The sequence below is a fragment of the Quercus robur genome, chromosome 8, assembly GCF_932294415.1.
Source record: "Quercus robur chromosome 8, dhQueRobu3.1, whole genome shotgun sequence".
NCBI classification, from domain to species: Eukaryota; Viridiplantae; Streptophyta; class Magnoliopsida; order Fagales; family Fagaceae; genus Quercus; species Quercus robur.
In genome coordinates, this window is record NC_065541.1 from 9,423,628 (window position 1) to 9,433,212 (window position 9,585).

The following is a 9,585-nucleotide window of genomic DNA, read 5'->3' on the forward strand; positions in this document are numbered from 1 at the left end:
AAAATTCCATTTGAATTCAACTTTTATTTTCCTTTACTTTTTTGTTTTCAATAAATGTAGGAGGGTGGGATTGACTAGGGCAGTGACAGTTATTTCAGTTATTACTGACTTATTTGCTCCCTTCTTTTCAAAAGTTATACTTATATCTATTATTTTTCCATCCTTTTTGGTACTCCTTTCTTTTCTTCAACCATAGGATTCTGGCTCTTTTCATTTTTTTCTTTCTTATTTACTATTTTTTAATTAAGCTAATTATCATTGCCATATAGAAAGTTCAAACGAAAAAGAAAATGCTTACTTAGGTCCCCTTACATATAGAGTTTCTATTTCACTTAACTGAGAATTTGAAAAGGTCTTGATAAGAACAAAACATAATTGTACCTGCAATATTATCTTATCAAGTAATCCACTGTATTACAATAAGGTACTTTGTGTATTCAACATATGCATTCTCTTTCTCACAATATGTGAATTATATAATCGTGTCTCTCTTACAATATATGAATTCTATTATTGTGTGAAATCTAAACACATGTAAAGTATATATTTGATAGAGATAATACATATGCTGGATAAATAAAATAATTATTGGTATTACTCAAGGTTTTATATAGATAAAACCATTAAGAAAATCTAGAACTAAAGGTGCCTCAACAACAATAGAAAGCATAGATTGTATTAGAAATTAAATCAATGGCAAGCGTCCCTAGCTCACTGTTCAAACTAATCTTTTGGTGAATAGAATATGATGGTATCAGCCTCTTCAGGTAGTCTAAAGCTTACTCTTGTCTTTAAACTATCGCTTCTTCTCATTGATGAAGAAACACACATTTCTCTTCTACCAATCTCTTCAACTTTCAACAGCCTTTCCAAAGAATAACCGTCCCTGCTAGTATTAGTTTTATCTCCATCTTCTACAGCTAAGTCTGGATAAACCATGTGAGAAAACTGTTTAAGAACATGGTATTCACCTTCAAATTTAGAATCTTGTTCATAAAAATAGCCTGGTGAATTTTTCAGGCACTCCTCTAGGCTAAAGTACTCCCCAATCGTTTTCAGCTGTTGCTTCTCTTTTGCGTGTACTTGCCTCCTCTTCTTGAGCTTGGCCCGTAAGCACTTTGGCTTCATAAACTCAATAATCGTTGTTTAAGAAAGAGAGAAACAAAAACACCTCATTTTTTTTCTTATCAAATGTAATATGTAACTATTTGTATAAATGAAGGACCAAATGTAACTATTTTATATTGCACTTAACGTGTATAATGAGTCTATATATAATAGGATAAATGAGGCTATATGTTAGGATACTTGACGGGGTTTCCAAGAGTGAGAATTTCATTGTGCAATAGCTTAGTTATTACCAAATTGTCAAAAGTATGGTTAAGAGTAAACGAGGTGTAACAATATAATACAAATTCACATAGTTGCAGTTGTCGCTCAGCAATATAAAATTAAGGGCCATAGTTTTTCATCTTAAAATTTCATGGAGTAACTTTACATTCAAACGAAAAGTGGCTATGATTATAAATTTTAGTGCTAAAATTACTTCTCATTAAATCCTCAAATTCCCTTTATATTTTTATTTAAACTAGCATGTAGCCATGTGCATATGCACAGGTACAATTAAAAAAATATGTTACAATTATATGATTCAAATTAAACTTTTTTTTAGAAGAGGTTCAAATTATGCACGGTATTAACTTACACTTTTTTTAAACCATATATTTCTAAAACATGTAATAGTTTCTCATCCTATATACTAGCTTGTAATCCCATGCATATGCATAGATACACTTAAAGATATACAATAAGATGCATAATATAATTCTTATATATATAATTTAAATACTATTGATAACCATTCTTATATTTTGTTAACTTTTTAAAAAGTCTTATAAGAATATTATTTGGTATAAAATGTAAACTGTCTATGTTTATTTATTTTTTTTATTACTTCTTAATTTTTGTTAATGTGAAGAAACTTTTTTTTTTTTTTTTTACGATTAATTTATTCTAGACTCATTGGTTTTTGTATTTAATAACTTACTTGGATAAATATTTATGATGTGCTCTCACATTTGATTTCTCTCTCTCTAAAAATAAATAATTTAAGACACATGACGCAAAATTGGACTATAATTTAAAATTGTAATTGGACTTTCTATAAGTTTTGCTTATTAATAGGCAAAACTCAGAGAAAGTCTAATTAAAATTTATGTTTGGAGTCTAATTTTGCGTGATATGTGTCAAAAAATTTCTAATTTTGCGTGTCAAGTGGGACCACACTATAAATATATGTACAGAGGTCCTCAAATCACGTATGACTACTTAATAACTCTCTCTATCTCTTGTATATATATATATATATATATATATAAAGTCAAAGCTTTTAAAAAAAAAAATCAAATTAGAATCTAAATTGAATATGAATTGGAGTCCAATTGTGTCATGTGTCTTATTTAATTTTTAATTTTTGTTCCAAGTGAATTATTGAGTATAAAAAATTCTAAATTCAATTAGATTTTAAATTGTATTTCAATTGGAGTCCAATTTTGCTCCATGAATCCATGTAATTTTTTAATTTTTGTGACAAGTGAATTATTAGGTGTAAAAACCGAAGAGTCTATATATATATATTGTATGGATGCAATTTGATCCACAACTCAAAAGATTCGGACAATGACCAATAAGCCCACAACAATAGATTTATTAGAGAGTGAGTTTGTTACTGAACATTCAATAAGTTAAAAGTAACTCACAATAGGTTAATTAGTGTTGGAATGGCTAAGATGAACAAGTTGAAAAGAAAAAGACTCATTGGCCATGCCCAAGGATGGTATGTTCTTATAGATATTTTCAGACTTATACAAATATTTCAAGTTTTTGGTTACAAAGTGGTTTCTTTTCTGGTTTTCTGATGATCCCTTCTGTAATGGAATCATTTTCCTTTTATACTCCATTCCCTTCTTTCATCTTAGCCTTCCACATGTAGGTCAGATTCTACTCTCCTTGATACTTGTCCCATCAACACCTTCTTGAAATCTTTGTGGGTAGCTGTAAGGCTAGAAGTCACTGCGTAGGTATCACTACCACATTAATGCGGTCAGTTGGTTAGATGCAGAGCATTCAATGTGGTGGTAGCAGCTTTCTTCCTAGATATTTCTCAATTCTCTGCTGACTCTTTTCTCTCCAAGGCTTATCCTCCTTCCAAGCATGGTTGTCCACTTCCTAGTACTTGTTGGGTGGTCGAGCTTTAGGTTTCCGCTCTGCTTCCTGGGGAGTTTTATCTCCTCGGACAATATCGCCTGCTTGTCATGACCAGCTCCCATCCTCGGCCCGATAACCTACTTACCTTTACTAACACTAGTTTGTCCTCGGGCTCTCCGACATCCTCGGGCACGGCCCACGGCCCAATACCCTTATCCGAGCCACTCATCCCCCCCCCCCCCCCACACACACACACACACACACACACACACACACATATATATATATATATTATATGTTTAAAATTAGAAAGCATTACATATTTTAAAAATCTATGGTTTAAAAAAAGTGTAAGCTAATACTAAGTATAATTTTAACCTCTTCTAAAAAAATTTATAATTTGAATAGTATAATTGTGATTATTTTTAATTATATTCGTGCATATGCATGAGGTTACGTGCTAGTGTGTGTATATATATATATATATATAGATAAAAAGTTTTGTAAGAATATTATTAGGTATAAAATGTAAATTGTCTATGTTTACTTTATTTTTATTACTTCTTAATTTTTGTTATTGTGAAGCACTTTTTTTTTTACGATTCATTTATTCTAGACTCTTTAATATTTGTACTCAATAACTCACTTGGATGAATATTTATGATGTGGTCTTACATTTGATTTCCATCTCTAAAAATAAATAATTTAGGACATATGGCGCAAAATTAGACTATAATTTGAAATTGTAATTGGACTTTCTCTAAACTTTACCTATTAATATATATATATATATATAGAGAGAGAGAGAGAGAGAGAGAGAGAGAGAGAGAGAGAGAGAGAGAGAGAGAGAGAGAGAGATTAATTTATGATGTGATCTCACATTTGATTTTTCTCTCTAAAAATAAATAATTTAGGACACATGGCGCAAAATTAGACTATAATTTGAAATTGTAATTGGACTTTCTCTAAACTTTGCCTATTAATAGGCAAAACTTAGAGAAAATCTAATTAAAATTTACAATTAAAGTCTAATTTTGCGCCATATGTTTCAAAATTTTTCTAAATTTAGGTGTTAAGTGGGGACTACCCCATAAATATACATACAGATTTCCTCAAATCACGTATAACTCTTTAATGACTCTCTCTATCTCTTGTCTATATATATATATATATATATATATATATTAAAAGCCAAAGCTAAAAAAAAAAAAAAAAAATCAAATTAGAATCCAAATTGAATATGAATTGGAGTCCAATTGTGCGCCATGTGTCCCATTTAATTTTTAATTCTTGTGCCAAGTGAATTATTGAGTATAAAAATTGAAAATTCTTAATTCAATTAGGTTTTAAATTGGATTTCAATTGGAGTCCAATTTTGCGCCATGTGTCCCATTTAATTTTTAATTCTTGTGCCAAGTGAATTATTGAGTATAAAAATTGAAAATTCTTAATTCAATTAGGTTTTAAATTGGATTTCAATTGGAGTCCAATTTTGCGCTATGAATCCACCTAATTTTTTAATTTTTGTGGTAAGTGAATTATTGGGTGCAAAAACCAAAGAGTCTAAATGTGTATGTGTGTGTCTATATAGATATATTTAGAAACCATTACATATTTTAAAAATCTATGATTTAAAAAAAGTGTAAGCTAATACACTATGTATAATTTCAACCTCTTCTAATTATTTTTATTTTTTTTATTTTATAATTTGAATAGTATAATTGTGATTGTTTTAAATTGTACTTGTGCTTATGCATGAGATTACACGCTAGTATATATATATATATATATATAGATAAAAAGTCTTGTAAGAATATTATTAGGAATAAAATGTAAACTGTCTATGTTTATTTATTTATTTTTATTACTTCTTAATTTTTGTTATTGTGAAACACTTTTTTTATTCTTACGATTCACTTATTTTACACTCTTTGGTTTTTGTATTCAATAACTCACTTGGATGAATATTTATAATGTGATACCACATTTGATTTCTCTTTCTAAAAATAAATAATTTAGGAAACATGGTGCAAAATTAGACTATAATTTGAATTGTAATTGGACTTTCTCTAAATTTTTCTTATTAATATGTATACACACACACACACACTAGTGTGTAGCCCCGTGCATATGCACGGGTATATTTAAAAACAATCACAATTATACATTTTTTTTGGCAGAGATTCAAATTATACGTAGTATTAACTTATTTCTTTTTTTAAACCATACAGTTCTAAAATATTTAATGGTTTCTCATATTATATATATATATATATATAATTTAGAATTTAATAGGATTTAGACTTTTCGATTTTTTCATCCAATAATTCAATTGCCACAAAAAAAAAAAGAAGGATACGTGGTGAAAAATTGAAATCCAATTTAGAATCTAGTTGGATTTGGATTCTTCGATTTTTACACTCTATCATTCACTTGGCTCAAAATTAAAAATTAAATGAGACACATGGCATAAAATTGAGAATCCAGTTAAAATCTAATTGGATTTTCTCTAAGCTTCGGCTATTAATATATAGTAGCATGTAACTCTGTGCATATGCATAGGTACATTTAAAACCAATCACAATTATATATATATATATATTTATATTTATATGATTTGGAATCTAATTGGATCTAGACTCCTTAGTTTTTGCATCCAATAATTCACTTGCCAGCACATGACACAAAATTGAACTTCAATTAAAACTCAATTTAGAATCTAATTGAATTTAGACTCTTTGATTTTTGCACCTAATAATTCACTTGACACAAAAATTAAAAAATTGGATGAGACACATGGTGCAAAATTAGACATGATTTAGAATCTAATTGGATCTAGACTCTTCTGTTTTTGCACCCAATAATTCACTTGCCACAAAAATTAAAATATTAGATGGGGCACATGGCACAAAATTGAACTTTAATTAAAATTCAATTTAGAATCTAATTGAATTTAGACTCTTTGATTTTTGCACATAATAATTCATTTGACACATAAATTATATATATATATATATATATATGATTTGGAATCTAATTGGATCTAGACTCTTCAGTTATTGCACTCAATAATTCACTTGCCATAAAAATTAAAAAATTAGATGAAGCACATGACACAAAATTGAACTTCAATTAAAATTCAATTTAGAATCTAATTGAATTTAGACTTTTTGATTTTTGCAACTAATAATTCACTTGACACAAAAAATAAAAAATTAGATGAAACACATGGCGCAAAATTAGATATGATTTAAAATTTAATTGGATCTAGACTTTTACTCTTCGCTTTTTTCACCCAATAATTCACTTGTTACAAAAATTAAAAATTTAGATGGACACATGACGAAAAATTGGACTTCAATTGAAATCCAATTCTGAATCTAATTGGATTTGGTCTCTTTGATTTTTACACTCAATAATTCAATTGGCACTAAATTAAAAATTAAATGAGACACATGGCGCAAAATTAAGAATTCCTAAATTATTTATTTTTAGAGAGTTTTGTTTCCTAATTTTAGAATCAAATGTTGACCATATCATAAATATTCATCCAAGTGAGTTATTGAGTACAAAAATCAAAAAGTCTAAAATAAATTAATTGAAAAAAATAAGTGATTCACAATAACAAAAAATAAGAAGTAATAAATAAATATTGACAGTTTACATTTTATACCTAATAATATTCTTACAAGACTTTTTAAAGAGTTAACAAAATATAAGAAAGGCTATCAATAGTATTTAAATTATATATATAGAAATTATATTATGCATCTTATTTTATATCTTTAAGTGTATTAATATATACGCATAAAGTTACAAGCTAGTATATATATATATATATATATATGTGGTATTTAAAAATCAAATAAATGTCATATGTCACGTCTAGATAAAAATGAAAAGGAATCACTAGATTCAATTGAAGAATTCCATTGATGTGATCCATATCATAATCATTAACATGTCAACTTGTAAATATTTTGAAATAAAATTGTTAATAGTTTCCTTACCTTCATTACTGCTTATCCACCTTTTCACGAGGACAAATTTTCAAATGGTAAATGTGTTGATGAACAAGATCGACCTTGTAAATTAGCATGGTTATTGGACACAAAACAAGAAAGACAACATTTTACTTATATTGAGGACAAACCAAGGCCTTGTATTCAGTAGATAAGGTACTGAATGGTTAAGCATATTACTTTGGTCAATTAACTAAATTGGAAAATGGTTTATATCCCAAACTTTTTGACGGTTAGCAGTTGTATTACTTATGGTTTGTCTTGGTAGTATCTATTCATTAAGAAGAGTCTGCGTAAATGTTAAAAAGGGTCCTGAATTGAGATTAAGAATTTAGAACACACTGCCTGAACCCTGAAGACCTTATTCATGATGCCAATGTGGCCATGGGAATAGCAAGTACGAAGAAATGATTATTAGGTGCTCTCATAATATAATTGATGTAGTAGTACAATACAAATAAGTCACCTAATTCAAAATTTTAACTTTTTTTACACTTTTTAGTTTGAAGAACAAGGCAACTATTGCTATTGTGGAATTAGTGTCCCATCCAACTAGAATCATTCTGTTCCAAGTTTCAACATTGGAAGCTAATAAAATTTATCCATATATGCTACAATTAAAGGACACCTTAATTGGGCTTGGCTATCGTTCAATTAGGAAAGACTCCTAGAGTTGTAGTCCACGAAAACCATTTTTCTCGTTTTTGACTCTACTTGTGGGGCATGAAAATTGAAGAAAACACTTGTTCAATAACAAACCACCCTCTGAAGTTGCCATTAACAAAACACTGTACCAATTTGATACTCTCCTTTTTTTTTTTTTTTTTTTGATCATTAATTTGATACTCTCTAATAGTTTAGCTAGAAGCAAAGTAACTCAATTCTAACAATTCAATGGGCTGTACCAGAAAATAAGTAATTTGGTCAGGGTAAATAGTTGGGTAATAAATATATGTATCTACTCAACTGCAAGCAATTTTGTATTTTTTTACCCCCATTAACTGGACTGTTTTAACTTTATATTTATGTGAAGACAGCATATTGTGTATTAACTGGGCAGACACCACCAGTATCACGAAGTCCAAAAAACTTGGGCCACATAATGTTTGTTCTATGATCACTTCCCTTTCCTAATTATTCATATGACCACTTTTTGGCACGACACAACCGACACTACATAGTACATGGTACATACTTATTGAGATTTGAGACGGCCCAGAAGTAATGGCCTTTTCCTTTTCTGTTCTTACAAAACCACGCCTGAGTTGAGCCTCAGGCTCAACCAAACAATTGAGGGTTCCAAGATCACTGCCACTAGTTAACAATTTTGCCTTAATAATATGAACCACTTATTTTATGTGACAGGCATTCTGAGTCTCTGACATCACAATACTTTTTTGAGACAATTTAGAAGCAATTCTCTTTCTTCAGTTGTTATCAACATATGTTAACAACAGTGTCTTAACAATTCTGAACCAAAAAAAAAAGAAAGACATAGAAAGTATAGTCTGATGCTTGAGCCTCATGCTTGACTAATAACTTCCACACCAACGCATCTCTGGCATTACATTTGAGACAGTCCAGAAATTTGTTGCTCTTCTTGAGCTCTATGACCACTGACCACTGACCACTCCATCCTTCGACAATCCGACATTACATGCTTATTTGAGACAACCCAGAATTATTGCTCTTCTGGAGTTCTTACTGTTAGTCACATAAAGCTGAATCCAGACCCGATTCCCACTGTCCGTGGTTAGGTCTAAAATTAATATGTTCTTACATCAACGATTTTTATGTGCAAGGAGTGACTTGTAAGAGCATCTCCAACAGCCACTGTAAAGCCGTTTTTGGACCACCAAATGTTACTGTTCACGCTCCAACAGGTTCTCCAAACGCGTAGGTTCTCCAAATTTTTTTTGAAGTTGCTACAGTAGTTCTCTAAATCTAGAGAATACTGTAGCACCTTCAAATCAATTTTTTTGCTTAAAAAATTATCCCAGCTACTATTATATCAATTCTTGCTCTCTCCTCCGGATTTCTTTTTTTCTCTCATTCTCTCCGTTTCTCACATAATCCAAACACAAAACAAAATCTAATTCTTAAAATAAAGTTGAATCAGGACAAGCAAATATGAAAAAAAAAAAAAAAAAGAACAAGCCGATTTGACCCCGTTTCTCACATAATCCAAACACAAAATACAAAACAAAATCCAATTCTTAAAATAAAGTTGAATTAGAACAAGCCAAAAAAAAAAAAAAAAAAAAAAAAAAAAGAACAAGCCGATCTGATCCAAGCCGATCGGTGGGGAGGACGAGGAGCAGCGGTGGAGATGCATGCAGTGGAGGCCCAAGCCAAT